The sequence below is a fragment of the Amblyraja radiata genome, chromosome 2, assembly GCF_010909765.2.
Source record: "Amblyraja radiata isolate CabotCenter1 chromosome 2, sAmbRad1.1.pri, whole genome shotgun sequence".
Lineage (NCBI taxonomy): Eukaryota > Metazoa > Chordata > Chondrichthyes > Rajiformes > Rajidae > Amblyraja > Amblyraja radiata.
The window spans coordinates 27,210,923-27,230,837 of record NC_045957.1 but is presented as its reverse complement, the minus strand read 5'-3'; the positions used below and the strand labels follow the sequence as shown (position 1 = coordinate 27,230,837).

At 44.9% G+C, this 19,915-nt stretch overlaps 1 protein-coding gene across 4 annotated transcripts in view; it reads left to right on the top strand.

Moving 5' to 3' along the window:
• The window catches only part of prkag2 (protein kinase AMP-activated non-catalytic subunit gamma 2), a 397,145-nt gene that overhangs the window by 135,659 nt on the left and 241,571 nt on the right, over positions 1–19,915 (top strand). The gene's annotated exons all lie outside the window — the stretch shown is intronic.

Below are 19,915 nucleotides of genomic sequence, written 5' to 3'. Positions count from 1 at the left end.
TTTGATAGTCTGTTTCCCGAACCACTCTATTCTTGCTCTCATCTTTGGGAGAGTCTAAGACCAGAGTGCGCAGTCTCAGAATAAAAGGACCTACATTTAGAATGGAGATGAGAAGGAATTTCTTTAGCCAGACGAATCTGTGAAATTCACTGTCACAGACGGCTGTGGAGGCCAAGTCTTTGTGTATTCTTAAAGCGGAGGTCGAATGGTTCCCGATTCGTAAGGGTGACAAAAGGTTACGGGGGGGAACGCATGGAGGAGCCCGAAAGTTTTTTAAAAAGCGACGCATGAATAAAAGGTTATGTTTAACACTTGGTGCATCTAGGCCCAGTCATCTAGAGTAATTATGTTTTGATAATGAAATCCTTAATGCTTCACCCTGAGGGGGTTACAAAATAGTTTGACAATTGAATTCAGCAAGCTCTTTGGTGATGAAGTAAAATTGTCGGGAAGATTTTGCCTTGGCTACAATTAAATATTACTGATATTCTAGTGCCAATGTCCTTGCAAATGTCAGGCTGCATTTGTGGTATTTCTAATGTAGCAGCACCTTTCTGAGAGTAATAACAATGACCAGGGAAAGAAAAAGGAGAGTTAAGGGCCTGTCCCACTTACGTGTCCTTGGCACGCAAATTACGCGACCTCCTGGTGCGTTGAGCCGAGACGGTCGAGCGAAGGTCGGGCCCGATTGCATGCGTACGCACAGCCGTCTGGAGCGCGTGATATCATTTGAAGATGGACACAAAGCTGGATTAACTCAGCGGGACCGGCAGCATCTCTGGAGAGAAGCAATGGGTGACGTTTCGTGTTGAGACCCTTCTTCAGTCTGAAAAGAAGGGTCTTGACCCGAAACGTCACCCACTGCTTAGCAAGAATGTCCTTCCTCAAATTAGGGGACCAAAACTGCACACTATACTCCAGGGGTGGTCTCACTAGGGCCCTGTACAACTGCAGAAGGACATTTTTGCTCCTATACTCAACTCCTCTTGAAATAAAGGCCAACATGCCATTCGTTATCTTCACTGCCTGCTGTACCTGCATGCTTACTTTCATTCTGATGAACAAGGACCACCAGATCCTGGTGTACTTCCCCTTTTCCCAACTTGATACCATTTAGATAGTAATCTGCCTTCCTGTTTTTGCTACCAAAGTGGATAACCTCACATTTATCCGCATTAAACTGCACCTGCCATGCATCTCCCCACTCACCCAACGTGTCCAAGTCATCCTGCATTCTCACAGCATTCTCCTCACAGTTCACACTGCCACCCAGCTTTGTGTCATCTGCAAATTTGCTAATGTTACTTTGAATCCCTTCATCTAAATCATTGATATATATTGTAAATAGCTGTGGTCCCAGCATCGAGCCTTGCGGTACCCCACTAGTCACTGCCTGCCATTCTGAAAGGGACCCGTTAATCCCTACTCTTTGTTTCCTGTCAGCCAACCAATTTTCTATCCATGTCAGCACTCTACCCCCAATACCATGTGCCCTCATTTTGCACACTAATCTCGTATGTGGAAATTTATCAAATGCTTTATGTTAGTCCAGTCCTGGCTCTTCCTTGGCCATTTTCCTAGTTACATCTTCAAAAAATTCCAGAAGATTAGCTCAGGACTTCTCTCTTGGCTAAGTTGAGGATTTGGGCAAACAAGCCACAATCTGAATAAAACACAAAGTGGTAGAGTAACTAATTGGGTCAGGCAGCATCTGTGGAAGGAATGGAACAGCATCTGCAGTTCCTTGTATTTTAGAGATACAGCACAGAAACAGGCCCTTCGGCCCACCAGGTTCGCGCTGACCAGTGATACCCGCACATTAACACTATCCTACACACACTAGGGACTATTTTTACATTTACCAAGCCAAATATCCTATAAACCTGTCCATCTTTGGAGTGTGGGAGGAGACCGAAGATCTCGGAGATAACCCAGGCAGGTCATTGGGAGAACCTACAAACTCCGTACAGACAGCACCCGTAGTCGGGATCGAACCCGGGTCTCCAGTGCTGCAAGCGCTGTAAGGCAGCAAATTCTACCGCTGCGCCACCATTCTGCACGCCACAATCTAAATCAGGCCAGGTTTGAGGATTTGGGTGGTTTGTTCACTCTCCTCCTTGAGTGTGGTCTTGCCAACGTCTTGTGCAGCTTTAAAGTGACATCCCTACTCCTACTCTCACCGTGCTGACCAATGAAGGGTCTTCACCGCCTTTTCTACTTGTGTCACCACATTCAAGGAACTTTGTGCGTGCACCCGGCGTCTATCTCGGGTCAGTTTAGTTTATTGTCACGTGTATCGAGGGACAGTGAAAAGCTTTTGTTGCATGCTAACCAGTCTGCGGAAAGGCAATACATGACCACTATCGAGCCGTTCACAGTGTACAGATACTTGATCTCTTCTGCAAGCGAACATTTTTGATCGATGACTTGGAGTTGGTAAGTGGGAAGAGGCCAAGACCCTGCTGAGAAGGATGCTGGAGAGATGGTTTAGAATCGAATGAGGATTAAAAAAATATTACAGTCTAAGTGTTTCCTGACCATGAGTTGTTGCAGGTCCATGGCCGAATGCAGCATGATGAAGGAATGGGACTCTGTGCGAGTTACCATGTGGGTAATCATAATCATATCATAATCACAATAATACTTTATTAGCCAAGTATGTTTTGCAACATACGAGGAATTTCATTTGCCATAGTCATACCAATAAAAAGCAACAGAACACACAAAATACATTTTGTATCTGGATCAGGATGTAGTACGCTGGAAAGCTCTAGGTAGAGCATCACTCAGCACTGGACGTTGGACAATTATTTTTATACTGGACAATTTTTACATTTTTTCACCAAGCCCAATTAACCTACAAACCTGTACGTCTTTGGAGTGTGGGGGGAAACCGAAGATCTCGGAGAAAACCCACGCAGATAACGGGGAGAACGTACAAACTCCATGCAGACAGCACCCGTAGTCGGCATCGAACCTGGGTCTCTGGCGCTGTATTTTGCTGTAAGGAAGCAACTATACCGCTGCGCCACCGTGACTGCATTAACATAAACACCCACCACAGTGACTCCTCCACATTCCTCACTGTGATGGAAGGCCACAAATAAAAGCAAGGTAACTGAGGTTTCAAGATGGGCCCAGGCAAGACAACATAATCCAGTAAAGCTCAGCTCAGCTCAGCTGCATCGCTCATTGTGACAGGCTGGTGTTGTCATTAGCTAGTGTTGTAGTTTCAAGCCGCTTTCACGGAGCATCCTGAAGTAGACAGGAGCACAGTATGCGCTTCCTTTCATTTCACACATCCCTTGCAGATTCATGTTCTGAAAAGAGAGAAACAAAATGCGTGTACATTGAGCTGTGATTCACAGCAGTAATTAAGTAATTCGACTGAGTATGTGCTGTTTGTGACAGTTTGCCTTCTTTCACTGTAAGAGCGAGCCAGGCTACAACTGAAGGCGACAGGCTAAATTTGTCGGTAGACAAAAATGCTGGAGAAACTCAGCGGGTGAGGCAGCATCTATGGAGCGAAGGAAATAGGCGATGGTTCGGGTCGAGACCCTTCTTCACTAAATTTGTTAGTGACTGCTGAGATTTATGCAGGCAGGCATGAGTGTAATGAGGAGAATAGAAATAATGCGACAACGGATTGGTAAAAGGGGGATAAAATTGTCTACATTTTTACAATGAAACCCTGGGTCAAGACTGATAAATTACTTCACTGTTGCAAAGCTTTTTGCTTCACTAGAAACCTAAAATTAACTTTGAATATGTCAATTTGACTGATGGATTCTTTGATTAAGCTGGGAAATATTCATCCTTGTTGTATTAAATGCACTGTATGAAGTAGTTTTTATTGTAATAGATTTTTAATGCATCCATGCACAATCATAGGTTTGTCACCAGAGATAAGGATGGAAGGAGACAGCTCGATCATATTAACAGATCTCATGCAGCTATTTAATTGGAATCTTCCTGACAAAACAAGCTTTAGTTTTTAACAAGAACTTTTACATCAGTTCCTTACTTGGTTTTGGAGTGGGTGCAAAAGAGATTTTCCAAAATGCTGTTTAGATTAGAGGGTTTTAGCTACAAGTAGAGGTTGGACAAACTTGGATTGTTTTCTCTGGTGCAATGAAAACTGAGGGGAGACCTGGATAGAAATATATAAAATTATGAGAGGCATAGATGGGGTAACATTTTTTCCTAGTGTGGAAATGTCACAGAGGAGAGGGCATAGCTTTAACATGAGAGAGGTAAAGTTTAAAGGAGATATGTGGGGCAAGTTCTTTACACAGATCGTGGTGAGTGCCTGGAACATGCTACTGGGGTATTGGTGGAGGCAGATACGATAGTGGCATTAAAGGGGCTTTTAGACAGTCATGTGGATATGCAGGAATATGGGTCACAGCAGGCAGAGGATATTAATTTAACTCGTCATCATATTTGGCACAGATGTTGTGGGCTGAAGGGCCTGTTCCCGTGCTGTACTTTTCTGTGTGCTATGTTCTTGCAGTCAGATCTGCTGGGATTCACCCGGGGAAAATTATTTTGGCATTTTGCTGCATTGAAGCAACATTGGGTGAAATTGCAAGTGAGAGCCAAAGGAATTAAACAAACCATTGGATGCACCATGAATGCACAGACACTTTTACCCAGAGTAAGGGAATCAAAAATCATAGCACACAGGTTTAAGGTGCGGGGGGGGAAGATTTAACAGGAACCCGAGGGGCAAGTTTTTCACACAAAGGGTGGTGAGTGTATAGATTGAGCTGCCAGAGGAGGTAGTTGAGGCAGGTACTGTCATTGAAGGTAGTGGAGGCAGGTACAACATCGAAGAGACATTTGGACAGGTACATGGACAGGAAAGGTTGAGAAGGATTAGGGCCAATCACAGGGAGGTGAGACGAGTGTAGTTGGGGCATCTTGGTCAGTGTGGGCAAGTTTGGCCGAAGGGCCCGTTTCGATGCTTTCTGATTTTGACTCATCTCGAAGAAGATCTCAGGGCGAATGAAAATGGGGAGACCAATCTCCAGGTTGCTGTGGGGAGGTGCACCAGGAAATCAACTACATTGGGCAATTTTCTCCCATCTCCAGCAATAGCAATAGCCACTGGCCCTGTCACAGCAACATCCAAGGCAGCTGCAAAAGATGCAACACCAGGGATCCAAGCACTCTTTAGACATTAGAGTTACAGCGCAGAAACAGGCCCATCGGCCAACATGGTCCGTGCCGACCAGCGATCAATTTACAGAAGCCAATTAACCTACAAACCTGCAAGTCTTTGGAGTTTGGAGGAAACCGGAGCACCCGGAGAAAACCCACGCGGTCACGGGGAAAACGTACAAATTCTGTACAGACAGCACCCATAGTCAGGGATGGGACCCGGGTCTCTGGCGCTGTAAGGCTGCTACTCTACTGCTGCGCCACCGTGCCGCCCACTCATTATAAGTGAAGCTGTGATCTACTTGTCTAATTTGATATCTACATTCAATGCTCAAGATGTACTTTCCCCTAGATTTCTGACTACACCTTCAGCTGTCAAGGTCCTGAATTTCCTCTCAGCCTTCACTACCTTATTTCCAAGGTTCTACAGTAGATGTGGCTTGATGCCCAGGGTTTTGTCCATCCGCCAAGGCCTATGGGATCTCCCGGTTGCCAACCATTTCAACTCCGCTTCCCATTCCCACACTGACCTTTCTGTCCTGGGCCTCCTCCATTGCCAGAGTGAGGCCTCACGCAAACTGGAAAAACAGCACCTCCTATTTTGCTTGTGCAGCTTACATCCCAGCAGTGTGAACGTTGAATTCTCTAATTTTAAATAACTTCTCCCTACACTCATCCCCAACCCCCAACCCCCCTCCCCCTTCCTCCATCCAAGTTGTTTAACCAGTTCACCACATTGTATCCCTCTTGAGCTCACTTCTTCCCTAGCCAACAGTGGGCCCTACCAGGGCACCACCCTGCCTGAGGTCACTTGTGGCCAGCCCTGATTGGTCTTTTATCAACCCTGGAGGCCTTTTCTCACCTCCAGCTCTTCACCCCTTACTTTCAGTCCAAAGAAGGGTCCTGACCAGAAACATCACCCATTCTTTTTCTCCAGAGATGTTGTCTGACCCGCAGAATTACTCCAGCACTTTGTTTCTATTTCCAGTATCCCTTCATGTGGCTTGGAATCAGAGTTTGCTTCATAACATCCTTTCAAAGTGCTTGAGGAGATTTTGCCACAAGCAAGTGCTGTGGAACCAAATTACAAATTACAAATTACAAATTACAACACAAAGTACGTGCTATAACTCCAGGATACGCGCTCAACTAAGAAAACCAAGCCCAAAACCAAAGTATTAGCTAACTAAATACACCAACTTACAATAAATGACTCCATATGCAAAAAAACCCCCCGCAAAATAGCTACCTACATATTAATTAGCTCTTTAAAAAAAACAGATCCTGTAGATGCAAGTATATCATTGTGGTTTGTCAAGTGGGCACCTCTCTTCATTGGTGTTTCGTTGAGTTAGGCCCACAACACCTCGGGAAGGCTCAACAGTTGGCGTCCCAGAACCGATCAACCAATCAACCTCCCTCCCTCCTCCCTCCCTCCCCCCTCGATACCTGCTCTCTATACCACCTATGCTACCAGTATCTACTATCATGCAGTGTAGCCTCTGTATTTCTGTTCATGAAGTCTTCTGCGGACAGTGGTCATTGACAAATCCACATTTGACTCCTGAAGAGTGTTTCTGATCTGTTGGACAGATTTTGGGGGATTGTTTCTTTATTATAGAGATAATTTTTCTGGCATCAGCTGTGGAGTTCTTCCTTGGCCTGCCAGTCCCTTTGCGATGATTAAGCTCACCAGCGCTCTCTTTCTTCTTAATGATGTTCTAAACAGTTGATTTTGGTCAGCCTAAGGTTTGGCTGATGTCTCTAACAGTTTTATTCTCGTTTCTCAGTCTCATAATGGTTTCTTTGACTTCCATTGGCACAACTTTGGTCCACCTGTTGATAAACAGCAATAAAAGTTTCCAAAGGTGATGGAAAGACTGGAGGAAAGACTAGGTGCTGAGAGTTCTGTTATACCTGCATTAAGGAGGCAATTAAACACACCTGAGCAATTACAAACACCCGTGAAGCCGTGTGTCCCAAACATTATGGTGCCCTGAAATGGGGGGACTATGTATAAACACAGCTGTAATTTCTACATGGTGAAACCAAAATGTATAAAAATACCCTTTAATAAAATCTGACAATGTGCACTTGAACCACATGTGATTTTTTTCTATTACAAATCTCAAATTGTGGAGCACAGAGGCAAATAAAGAAATGATGGGTCTTTGTCCCAAACATTATGGAGGGCACTGTAACTCTAGGTTTCAGCTCACCGTTCTTCTCCCTGACTGGCAGATTAACATCACCACCACCTAGGTCCCCCTCTACAGTGCTTGTTCCCTCCTCATCAGTAGCAGGGGTAATAATATCCTGCAAACTGTGGTTTTTTACCCATCGCTGGACTTCACTCGACTGACTTCACAAGAAGTACTGCTCAATGCAATTTCCCTGCACTCCCTCTAACAAGCACTTCTTCTTTCCCTGATGTATTCTGTCGCCCTTTGCTGTTGGTACTTTCTGCCAACCACAAGAACAGACCTGGAGCTTCTTTCCCTCTACTACTGAGCCGCTGTCCTTCATTGATGCATTAATCCTACTCGTAGTCTTTTCCGTTCCGTGATCTGTAGCCGGGTAATCCACCTGTGAGTCATCTTCCGCCCCAGCTCTCGCAGACTCCAGGGTATCTTTATTTTATTTATTGTAGCTTTTTAGAGATGCAGCTAGACTGTTTACAATCTACGCCACTGCTGTAATGAGGTGCTGACCCATAACAGCTCCAGTGGGGTCTGTCTATTCCCTCCTGTCAGTTGTCGTGGTTATATACTTTTTTGGCTGCAGGGATATGTCAGTCAAGCTGATATGAAGAAGAGTGAACATGAAGAAGAGTCCCGACCTGAAGCGTCACCCGTCTGAAGAAGAGTCCCGACCAAAACGTCACCTATCCACGTTCTCCTGAGATGCTGCCTGACCTGCTGAGCTACTCCAGCACTTTGTGTCTTTTTCTACTGGACCTTGCAGTTCACTGCACGAAGCAGTACCTAACGTTGAGCCCATCCACAATACAGCAGCAACAGAGCGGACAAACATCCCCTAAAGCTGACTTCATTTGACCTGGCAGTAAAGGGCCTGTCCTACTGTACGAGGTAATTCAAGAGCTCTCCCGAGTTTAAAAAAAAAAATCAAACTCGTGGTAAGTACGTAAAATGTACGTAGCGGCTACGTCGGAGCTCATGGATGTCTCGTAGCGGCTCGTAATGCTAACGGCAGATACTCGGGAAACGCGGTAACTCGTGAAGTTTTTTCAGCACTGTGAAAAATGTCCACAAGACCCCCGAGTACCTACGAACGGCTATTACCGTAATTCTCCGAGTTCGAATCAGGGGAAACTCGGGAGAACTCTTGAATGACCTCGCACAGTGGGACAGGCCCTTAAGGGACCGATGAAGAGAGGTTCCTATCTGACAGGGCAGAAAGCAAACGGGTAGAGGAACTCAGCATCTGCAGGGGTTTTTATTCTGTCATAGGAGCAGAATTAGGCCATTCGGACCATCGAGTCTACTCCACTATTCAATCATGGTTGATCTACTGTATCTTTCCCTCTCAACCCCATTCTCCCCATAGCCCTTGACATCCTTACTGATCAAGAATCTGTCAATTTACGACTTAATAACACCCATTGACTTGTCCTCCACAGCCGCCTATGGCAATGAATCCCACACATCCACCACCCTCTGGCTAAAGAAATTCCTCCTCACCTCCTTTCTAAAAGTATGCCCTTTTTCTCTGAGGCAGAGCGATGGGGGTGGGGGAAGAATTGGCAAAGTTTTGGTTGAGACCCTGCATCTGAAACACTGACCCCCCACTCCCTGCCCCAATAGAGAGGCACTGAGTTCCTCCAGCAGTTTGTTCTACGCTCCACATTCCACCATCTACACTCTTGTGTCTCCCTCCTCATCGAAGTAGGTGAACTAAGTGCTCTTTGTAAACAGCCCTGGGGAAAATGTGGATGATTTGGATAGAAATGGTGGCATTTCCCGAGTTAAAATCATCTCCAGAACATTCATTTTACCACAAATTACACAACGCATGGTCTGGTAAAAGGCATTAATTGGATTAAATAATGAAAGAAAATGCTGAAATTGCTCTGTGGAAAGAGAAATATCATTAACATTCCAGCCCAAAAACCTCTCAACGGGTTTTGTGGCACTCCTGTACACTAACACTATCCTGACCTGTTGCGTGTTTCCAACAATTTCTGCTTTTATTTCAGATCTTCAGGATTTTCCTTTCTGCAGGGAATTGGGGGATATTGATCATGTGCAGGGAAAGGACATTAGTTTAACTTGGCACCAGGCTCAGTGTGCACATTGTGGGGTGAAGGGCCCGTACTCGTGAAGTGCGGTTGTATGTTCTAGGTTTAGCTTTATCATTGTTACATGTGCGGAGGTACAGTGAAAAGCTTTGGATATGCACAATATCCAATCGATCAGATAAGTAGGAGGACTGAGATGAGGAAAATCTTCTTCAGCCAAAGAGTTGTAAATCTGTGGACTTCTCTGCCACAGAAGGCAGTGGAGGACAATTCACTGCATGTATTCAAGGGAGAGTTAGATCTAGCTTTTAGGGCTGACGGAATCAAGGGATATGGGGAGAAAGCAGGAACGGGGTACTGATTCTGCATGATCAGCATGATCATATTAAATGGTGCGATCTCGAAGGGCCAAATGGCCTACTCCTGCACCTATTTTCTATGTTTCTATAATACTGAACATAAGCACAATCAAGTCAAACTAAAGTACAATGGATAAAAGAGGAAGAATGGGGGCGGTTGTTGTAATCGCTGAGTATGTATTCAGGTTTATTATTGTCAAGTATGCTGAAGTACAGTGAAAAGCTTTATTTTGCATGCAATCCAATCAGATCTGATATTATTCATAAGTACAATTAAGTTAAATTCACGATAAATACAGTTGATAGTGCAAAGGGGAGATACAGAGTGCAGAATATAGTTCTCAACATTGTGGCACATCAGTTCCACAGACAATGATATTAATGGACTTGCTGTTTGTTAAGTTTTTGTCCCCTGTCATGTGATGCCTATAACATCATTTATTGTCAGTAAAAGAAGTACAGACGGACATACAGGACAGAATCTTCACTGGTGGCGCCAGCAATGGCTGCCTCGCCAACAGTTTGTCCCTTTCTTCGTCTTCGTTGTTTTAATAGTATGTGTTAAATGTATGTTTTAGTGTTCTATAGCTTGATTTATGTGGGGTGGGGGTGGGGGGGGTTGGAGGAAACCTTTTTCTAATCTCTTACCTCGACGGAGATGCGATTTAAAAAAATGTATTGTATCTGTCCGCACTGCGGCCTAATATGGAGAAGTTGGCGTCTTTTGTTGGAGACCGACTTCGGGAGCTCCACTGCAGGAGCCTGCGCGACTTTAGCATCGCAGAGCTCGCGACCCCTTTGCCAGGGATCAACCTCTGTGCTCTATCATGGGAGCCTGCGGACTTTAACATCGCGGAGCTCGCGACCCCTTTGCCAGGGATCAACCTCTGTGCTCTATCATGGGAGCCTGCGGACTTTAACATCGTGGAGCTCGCAGTCTCTGGTTAGAGACCGACTTCGGGAGCTCCGAGCCTCAGGAGCTTTGACCGCCCCAATGCGGGAGATTCGATTGCCCCGGCGCGGGAGATTCGATCGCCCCGACTGATGGTTCGACTGCTCCAGCCGCGGCAGAAAAATGAGGGAAGAAGATTAGACTTTATTGCCTTCCATCACAGTGAGGAATGTAGGGAATCCACTGTGGTGGATGTTTATGTTAACCTTTATGTAGTTGTGTGTTTTGTTGCTTTTTTGGTATGGCTGTATGGTAATTTGCATATCACTGTACCTTAATCGGTACCCGTGACAATAAAAGACCTTTGAAACCTTTAACTATGTCAAAAAGCATGGATCATAACATCAGATTTCAATCTCTGTTGTGAAAATATCTGACAGGTAGGTTTTGTTACCCAGGACTTTAGACCTTAGAGATACAGCGTGGAAACAGGCCCTTTGGCCCACCAAGTCCGTCCCAACCACCGATCATCCCGTACACAAACACTATCCTGCACATTAGGAGCAATTTACACTTTTACTGCAGCCAATTAACTTACAAACTTGTACGTCTTTGGAGTGTGGGAGGAAACCCGAGCAACCGGAGAAAACCCAAAAAAGAATGTAACAGAATTTAGGTTAACAACGTAAAGTAAAATGCTTAGAGATGCTTTATTTTTGATAGCTGTGGAAACGGAGGTTGGGCAACCTGCTTGCTTTCTGCAAGATTTAAAACGTTTTGTCTGCTGTGGATTTTACCCTTCCTTTGAAATGTAACCCTGGCTGACGAAGCCTCTGACAAAAACACAACCAAAAGCAAGTGTGAATAACAGGGTGTAGCAGTTAAGTCTATTGAGGGATGGAATGTTTGCCACTCAGTCCCTGGGCTAGCAAGCGATGACCTTTGCCGCCTTGACCAGACCTTGGAACGCACCTAGACCTAAACACATCCCATCAATTACCACTCCTCTCTGCTTCCTATTCTTCCTCTCTACTCTACTCATTGCACTTTAGTTTGACACGATTGTAATTTTGTATGGTATTATCTGATTGATCGGATAGCATCCTTTTCTTTCGAGATACAGTGTGGAAACAGGCCCCTCAGCCCACCAAGTCCAGCGCCGACCAGCAGTCACCCTGTCAGCACGCAACAAAAGCGTTTCACTGTACCTCGGTACACGTGACAATAAACAAAAACTGAAACTAAAACATTAACACTCTCCTACACAATTTACAATTTTACTGAAGCCAATAAACCTACAAACTTATTGACCCACGCGGTCACAGGGAGAATGTGCAAACTCTTTACAGACAGCACCCGCAGTCCAGATCGAACCCGGATCTCTACCGCTGCGCCACTGTCGCCCTAAAGCATGCATGCAAACAAAGCCTTTCACTGTTCCTCTGTACGGCATTGATACCTGCTTTATACGGCCATTGATACATCCGGCTTTATAGTCAATAATAAACCTCAACCTAGAACATAGAACAATACTCTAAAACAAGGGTTCCCAACCTGGGGTACATGTACCCCCAGGGGGTAAATTTTGCTGACCCAGGGGGTACATTTGTTGATTTTGGATTTGTATATATTTTTTCTCATTGACTGACTGCGTTTGGTTCTGGTATACCGGTATCTGTTCATCATTAGTTGTTCATAAATAAGTGAAATAACATTATGTGCTATTATAGTTGCCAGGGGTAATTGGGACAAAACAAGTTGGGAACCCCTGCTGTAAAAGAACAGGCTCCTCAGCCCACAATGTCCACAGTGAACACCATGCCAAGTTATAGACTTTTCAGTTTTGAGAACCGCACATGGGTTTCCTGATTATCCATAGCCCCCTCCAAAATCTGCATATCAATGTGCCTATCTAAAGGTGTCTTAAATACCATTGTATCTGCTTCCAATGCTACAGTTTTATTATGCACTTCATAACAGTTTATTTCAGATTTCCAGCATCTGTACTTTTTTGATAGGCCTATTCTAACAGTCACAAAAATTGGGCTCAACTTTTTCCATCAGCTCCTCAGTGTGACAGCATCTCAGTTTAGCATCATTGTTGTTTTCAGAACCATCCAGGGTCCTGCTATCTTTCTTTTGGTTCGCTGCTGCAAGAATCAAGATTTTAATTGTCGTATGTACCGACAACGGAACAATGAAATTCTTACCTGCTGCAGCATTTTATAACACATACATCATAGGATCATAAGAGACAGGAGCAGAATTGGGCCATTCGGCCCATCAAGTCTACTCTGCCATTCTATCATGGTTGATCTATCTCTCCCTCCTCACCCCATTCTCCTGCCTTCTTCCCATAACTGCTGACACCTGTACTAATCAAGAACACACCCGTGCTAATCAAGAAGTATATCATAGATAACATAATAATCAAAAGTACAATAAATTAACTTTATGATAACCATAATTAAGCCTAAACCAAAGTCTCGTGTAACCAATGAAGTCCAGTCCAGAGAAGATCGTAGTAGCTGAGGTTAATGTTATGTTGCGTACAAGAACCTGATGGTGGCTGGCACCATGAAAGTGATGGTAGAGTTGCTGTCTTACAGTGCCAGAGACCCGGGTTCGATCCTGACAATGGGTGATATCTATAAGGAGTTTGCACGTTCTCCCTGTAGCCACATGGGTATTTTTTGGGTGCTCCGGTTTCCTCCCACACTCCAAAGCCAGATTTGTAAATGGTCCCGTGTGTCGGATGGTGCTTATGTACGGGTGATCGTTTGTTGGTACGGAGTCGGTGGGCAGAAGGGCTTGTTTCCACGACGTATCTCTAAACTAAATTAAATAAAATACTCCCTCCTTGGAATGTCCTTTAACCACCTAGATCTTTTGATCAAGTTTTTGGTTAATTTCCTAATAACTCATGTGGTACTCATAAAGTTTCATTTGGTAATGAACAGATTGGGTCATTTTAACGTTCAAGAAGGAACTGCTGATGCTGGAAAATCGAAGGTAGACAAAATTGCTGGAGAAACCCAGCAGGTGCGGCAGCATCTATGGAGCATAGATGCTGCCGTACCTGCTGAGTATCTCCAGCAATTTTGTCTACCTTGGGTCATTTTAACAATGTTTAAGGCATCTTAAGTTTAAGTTCAAGTTACATTTCTTGTCACATGCACCATTTGGCACAGTGAGATTTGAGTTGCCATACAGCCATACAAATAAAAAGGACACAATACACAATAGAATTTAACATGAACATCCCCACACAGCGGAATCAACATTTCCCACTGTGAGGGAAGGCAATAAAGTTCAGTCATCTTCCTCTTTGTTCATCCGTGGTCGGGGCCTTTGAAGCCTCCGCAGTCGCCGCTACGGACGGCCCGATGTTCAGGCCCTCTCGCCGGGATGATCGGAGCTCCAGCGTCGGAATGGATCGGAACACACTTGCGGCCTGGAGTTTCCTAATCGGCCGCTTCTTACCGGAGACCGCGGCTTCGGAAGTTCACAGGCCGAGCTAGGTGGAGCTCCAACACTGGTGACCCCCGGCAAGGGATCCCAGGCCTCCGAGATGTTTAAGTCAGCGCCGCCCGTGGCTAGAAGCTCTGCAAATCACAGCTCCACAGTGTGAAAGTCAGCAGGCCCAACACTCCAGAGCTCCAACACAGGCGATCCCCAGGAAGACATCGTCCCGCTCCGCGATGATAATTCAGTGTTGCGCCGCCGCTGAAGTTCTGGTCTGTCTCCAGTTGGTAGGCCGCGAGGGGGGGGGCATAGATGCGACTCGGAGAAAAGAATCATCTCCGTCCAGGTAAGTGACTGGGAATCAGTTTCCCCCTATTCCCCCCACATAAAAAAGACTAAGAAACCTTTAAAACATACTTTTAGACACATTAAAAATAACAAAAAGGGTGAAAGGACGGATAGCTGCTGGCGAGGCTGCCACTACGATGGCGCCACCTGAAATACCATAGAAATGCAAGCTGTTGCTTCTGTTCTATAATTATTCCATAACAATTTGGCCAATTTATTTTACTCATGGTTTTACAAGATTCTGATATAAACATACCCATATGGAGATTACAATAAATGCTGAATTCTGTACTAATTCAGTAATACAATTATTTACCAGGTCTGAAATCCCGTTACAAGGTTTTAGATATGTTGCAAGCGTGATAATGCAAAGTGTTAATGTTTTCAGAGGAGGTTTGATAATGTCGGAGTCACTTTGACGAGACAGTTTTCAATTTAAGAACAACATTTTAATCATCAGTAAAATAATTGGTAAAAAAGTTCCAGTGGAGACAAAATTCAACTGTTCAGGCAGTCACGTTGGGATCTTTATTTTGGTTTAATAAAGAGGAACTGCAGATGCTGGTTTATACCAAAAATAGACACAAAATGCTGGAGTAATTCAGCGGGTCAGGCAGCATCTTTGGAGAAACGGATAGGTGACGTTTCAGGCACAGAGTATGAAGAAGGGTCCCGATCCGAAATGTCTCCCGTCCTTTTTCTCCGGAAATGCTGCCCGACCCGCTGAGTTACTTCAGCACTTTGTGTCCATCTTCTTTTGGTTGGTAAGTGCAAGTTTGTGGGAAGATTGGGGAATGGGAGGAAATCTCTACAATGGGTGATCACGGGAGGGGGGGAAATGAGGGTGGGGCGAGATTCGTAAGCCGAGATTCGTAATTCCTTTAAGTCGAGGCTCAAAATCTATTTCTACTCCCTAGCGTTTTTGAGTCCCTCTGAGGGGGCGCTGTAAACAGTCTATGTATGTATTGTTCGGTCTGTGTGCCATTGTATGTAGCACATTAGTACCTTCTTTGGTCAACGTGAGTTGTTTTTAAATGTGCTATACAAATAAAATTGATTGATTGATGATTGAAATAAGTTGCAGAAATATGGGGAAAGAAGAGGGTGTTGGGGGGTGGGTATATGGGAAAAGGGACCGGTATGATTGCTTCCCTGGGACCCAGCATAGACCCAATGGGCTGAGTCATGCATCATTGTTGTGTTAAGAATATAGTTAGTCACGAACAGGACATTGCAGAACATTACATTATTTTGTTTAATTGAGTTACGAGTGTGATAAATCATTTTCACTGTAGCTGATAGAGGCTGCAGTTCATTGTATAGAAGCAAAATTAGAAAGAACTGTGGTTAAGGTTAAGGCGCTGATTCAGTCACAACATTAAAAATAATCTTACTGAACTTTTAGACTTTACTTCAGCCTTTAGAGGCGCAGCACAGAAACAGGACCATCGGCCCACCGAGTCCACTCCTACCAGCAATCACTCCATACACTAGCACTAGCCTACATACTAGGGACAAGTTACAATTATACCAAAGCCAATTAACCTAGAAACCTGAACGTCTTTAGAGTGGCACCCGGAGAAAACCCACACGGTCACAGGGAGAAGGTACAAACTCTATACAGACAGCACCCGCAGTCAGGATCAAAGCCAGATCTCTGGTGCTGTGAGTCAGCAACTCCACTGCTGTACTACTGTGCCACCCTATACGTGACAATGCAGACACAGGTTTGTTGTTTGCCCTGTCCAAGATAGTCTCAATTTAAGGGATTATAATGTACGGCTAGGCTGAGATGGAATTTCTTCATTCAAATGGTAGTGAATCTTTTGAATTGTCTCCCCAAGAGGGCTGTCGAGGCTGGGTCACTATGTGTATTGAAGGCAAAGTTTGGATCATAGAGCATAGAATAGTACAGCACAGGCACAGGCCACCAGCCCTCGATGTCCATGCTGTACATGATGCCAACATACACCAATCTCATAGAACTGTACAGCACAGGGTCAGGCCTCTCAGCCCATAATGTCTGTGACGAACATGATGCACATAATCCATATCCCTCCATTCCCTGCATATCGATATGCTTATTCAAAAGTCTCTTAAATACCCCTAACCTATCTAAATCAACCACAGTGTATTCCAGGCACTCACCACCCTCTACGTTAAAAAATAAAGCCAGCACGTCTCCTTTGAACTTTGCCCCTCTCGCCTTAAAGCCATACCCTCTAGTACTTTATTTTTTTTCCATCTTGCCAAAATGATTCTCACTGTCCACATTATCTATGCTTTTCAATTTTATACAGTTTAATGAGGTCTTCCCACAACCTTTAGCGATCCAGAGAAAACAACCCAACTCTGTCCAACCTGTCCCTGTAGCTAATACCCCCTAATCCAAGCAGCATTCTGGTAAACTACCTCTGCACCCTTTCCAAAGCTTGCACGTCATTCCTTAATGGGGAGACCAGAACTGCACACAATACTCCAAATGTGGCCTAACCAAAGTCCCATAGAGCTGCCTATGGAACATGGGGCATTTGCTCTATATTAAGGGAATCAAGAGCGATAGAGTTAGTGTAAGAAAGTGGGGATGATGTAGAAGGTGAGCCTGACGTCATTGAATGTGCCTGCATGCATGAATGCCAAGTCATCCTCTCCTGTTCCTGTATTCTTACATTGAACTCATTGAGTCAATCAACCCTAGTGAGGTTACAGGACAGTTGGAATGGTGTCACAGTGTGCTGATGCTTGATACAACAATTATTGCTCTTTGTTCCCTTGCCTCTCTTCACTTTTTTGGTGCTCGTCTGTCATTCTGGGGAGGGGGTGTTTCAGGAAGTTCTCTCGCATGGCTGTGGCTGTGGATGGTTTTGTACAACTCTCCCACAGGAACCCAACCTTGTTTTGTCTTCTCTGTTGCCCTTGGATCCGAGAGTCATAGTAATTAAAACTTTGGGCTCTCCTTTTCTGTTTCTTCACACATTCAAACCGACTTTCTCTCTTTACCTTTGATAGATATAGCTACTTAAAATTAGATTAGAATTTCAGATGCTTAAAACCACTAAAGGTAGGCAGGCAGGCAGGAAGGCAGGACTAGCATAGATGGGGCACCTTGGTCAGCATGGACAAGATGGGTTGAAGGGCCTGTTTTCATGCCAGATGACCTTGCGACTCTGAATTGCAGCCTTGATCTTTTCAGTGCTTTGTTTACAATTCCGAGTTGTCATGTTGCCTTGCCAGCAATTTTCAGCCAGTGTTTTGGTACTTGCGAAGCAAGCACATCCCCTGACACGGATGTTTTGCACATTCTTAGAGTCAAGGAAACACCTTTAGCCATCTGTTCATTTCTCATTGTTGTGCCCTGGCAGATATAGTCATTGCTCTGTGATATATGCACTCAATAGAAACATGACAATTCTCAACTCAGTTGCTAGGCAGCTGAAACCATGCCTGGTTGGAGGTGGTCCCACTGTTTATCATTGTCTTTATTACCAACTTGAACAACTTGAAGTAAATGATGTAACACAATTCCCACAGATAAAAGTTTTGTGGCCTATTTGTAAACACGGTCGACAATTACAGCGCCAGAGACCCAGGTTCAATCCTGATTGCGGGTGCTGTTTGTAAGGAGTTTGTACTTTCTCCCCCTGACCTCGCTGGTTTTCTCCGGGTACTTCGGTTTACTCCCACATTCTAAAGATGTACAGGTTTCAAAGTTAATTGGCTTCTATAAATGATCCCGAGTGTATAGAATAGAACTAGTGAATGGCCGATTGCCAGTAGGGTTAAGGTCCTGTTTCCACGCTGTATCTCTAAAACTAAAACTAAAATGAAATAAATGAAATAAAATCCATCGTTGGTTTCAATTGAGATGTTGCTATTCCCTCCATGCTGTACTCCGGAGAGGTCTTGCAGAGTTGTTTGGCTCACACTTGTGAGCCCCTGTCCTACAGCAACCAGTGGAAACAAAGTTCTGCTGATGTAAGTTTACAAAAAAAGGCACAAAGTGCTGGAGTAACTCAGCGGGTCAGACAGCATCTCAGAGAACATGGATCAGAACTCGCGTTCAGACTCTTCGAGGAAGGGTCCTGACCCAAAATGTCACCTTTAGTTTAATTTAGATATGCAGCATGGAAACAGACCATTGGGCCCGCCGAGCCCGTGTCAACCAGCAGTCACCCACACACTAGTTCTATCCTACACACTGGCGACAATTGAGAGAAGCCAATTAACCTACAAACCTGCTCATCTTTAGTATGTGGGAGGAAACCAGTGCACCCGGAGGAAACCCACACAGTCACAGAGAGAATGTACATGCTTCATGTAGACAGCACCTGTAGTCAGGATCTAACTCGAGTCTCTGGCACTGTAAGGCACTGTGCCACTGTGCCACCCTATCCATGTTCTCCAGAGATGCTGCCTGACCTGCTGAGACGCTCCAACACTTCAGATTCAGATTCAGATTCAACTTTAACTGTCATTGTCAGTGTACAGTACAGAGACAACGAAATGCAGTTAGCATCTCCCTGGAAGAGCGACATAGAATATGACAATAAATACATCTATTTACATGCATACAGACATAGTGTTTTCCTGGTGGGAGGAGTGATTGGGGGGTGGGGGGGGGTGATTGGCAGTCACCGAGGTACATTGTTGAGTAGTGTGACAGCCGCAGGGAAGAAGCTGTTCCTGGACCTGCTGGTCCGGCAACGGAGAGACCTGTAGCGCCTCCCGGATGGTAGGAGGGTAAACAGTCTATGGTTGGGGTGAGAGCAGTCCTTGGCGATGCTGAGCGCCCTTCGCAGACATCGCTTGCTTTGGACAGACTCAATGGAGGGGAGTGAGGAACCGGTGATGCGTTGGGCAATTTTCACCACCCTCTACAGTGCTTTCCGGTCGGGGACAGAGCAGTTGCCATACCATACTGTGATGCAGTTGGTAAGGATGCTCTCGATGGTGCAGCGGTAGAAGTTCACCAGGATCTGAGGAGACAGATGGACCTTCTTCAGTCTCCTCAGGAAGAAGAGACGCTGGTGAGCCTTCTTGACCAGAGTGTCCTTCGGTGAATATACAATTGAACTGAGACAGAGATATGATGGTTGGGTCCGAACTGTGGAAGTTTGGTGAGGTTGGTGAACAGGGACAGTGAACAACTATCCTTTGCAATGATGTCCTCTATGGGGTTACAGTTTCCAAGAGTGTTACCAACCAGTGTTGCACTTGGTTGAACAATAATTAAGCTTCCCACACATCATTAAATATTTCTCCTCCAATTGCAAGCTCAATTGACATATTTATTGCTAGCGCTGCTTCATAATTTCACTGTGTGCATGGTCAAGCTTGGCATTTATTGTCCATTAATAGGCTTAAGGCATTAGGAACCTGAGGGACCTTCTTCACACAGAGAGTCAATCTTATATGGAACGAGCTGCCTGA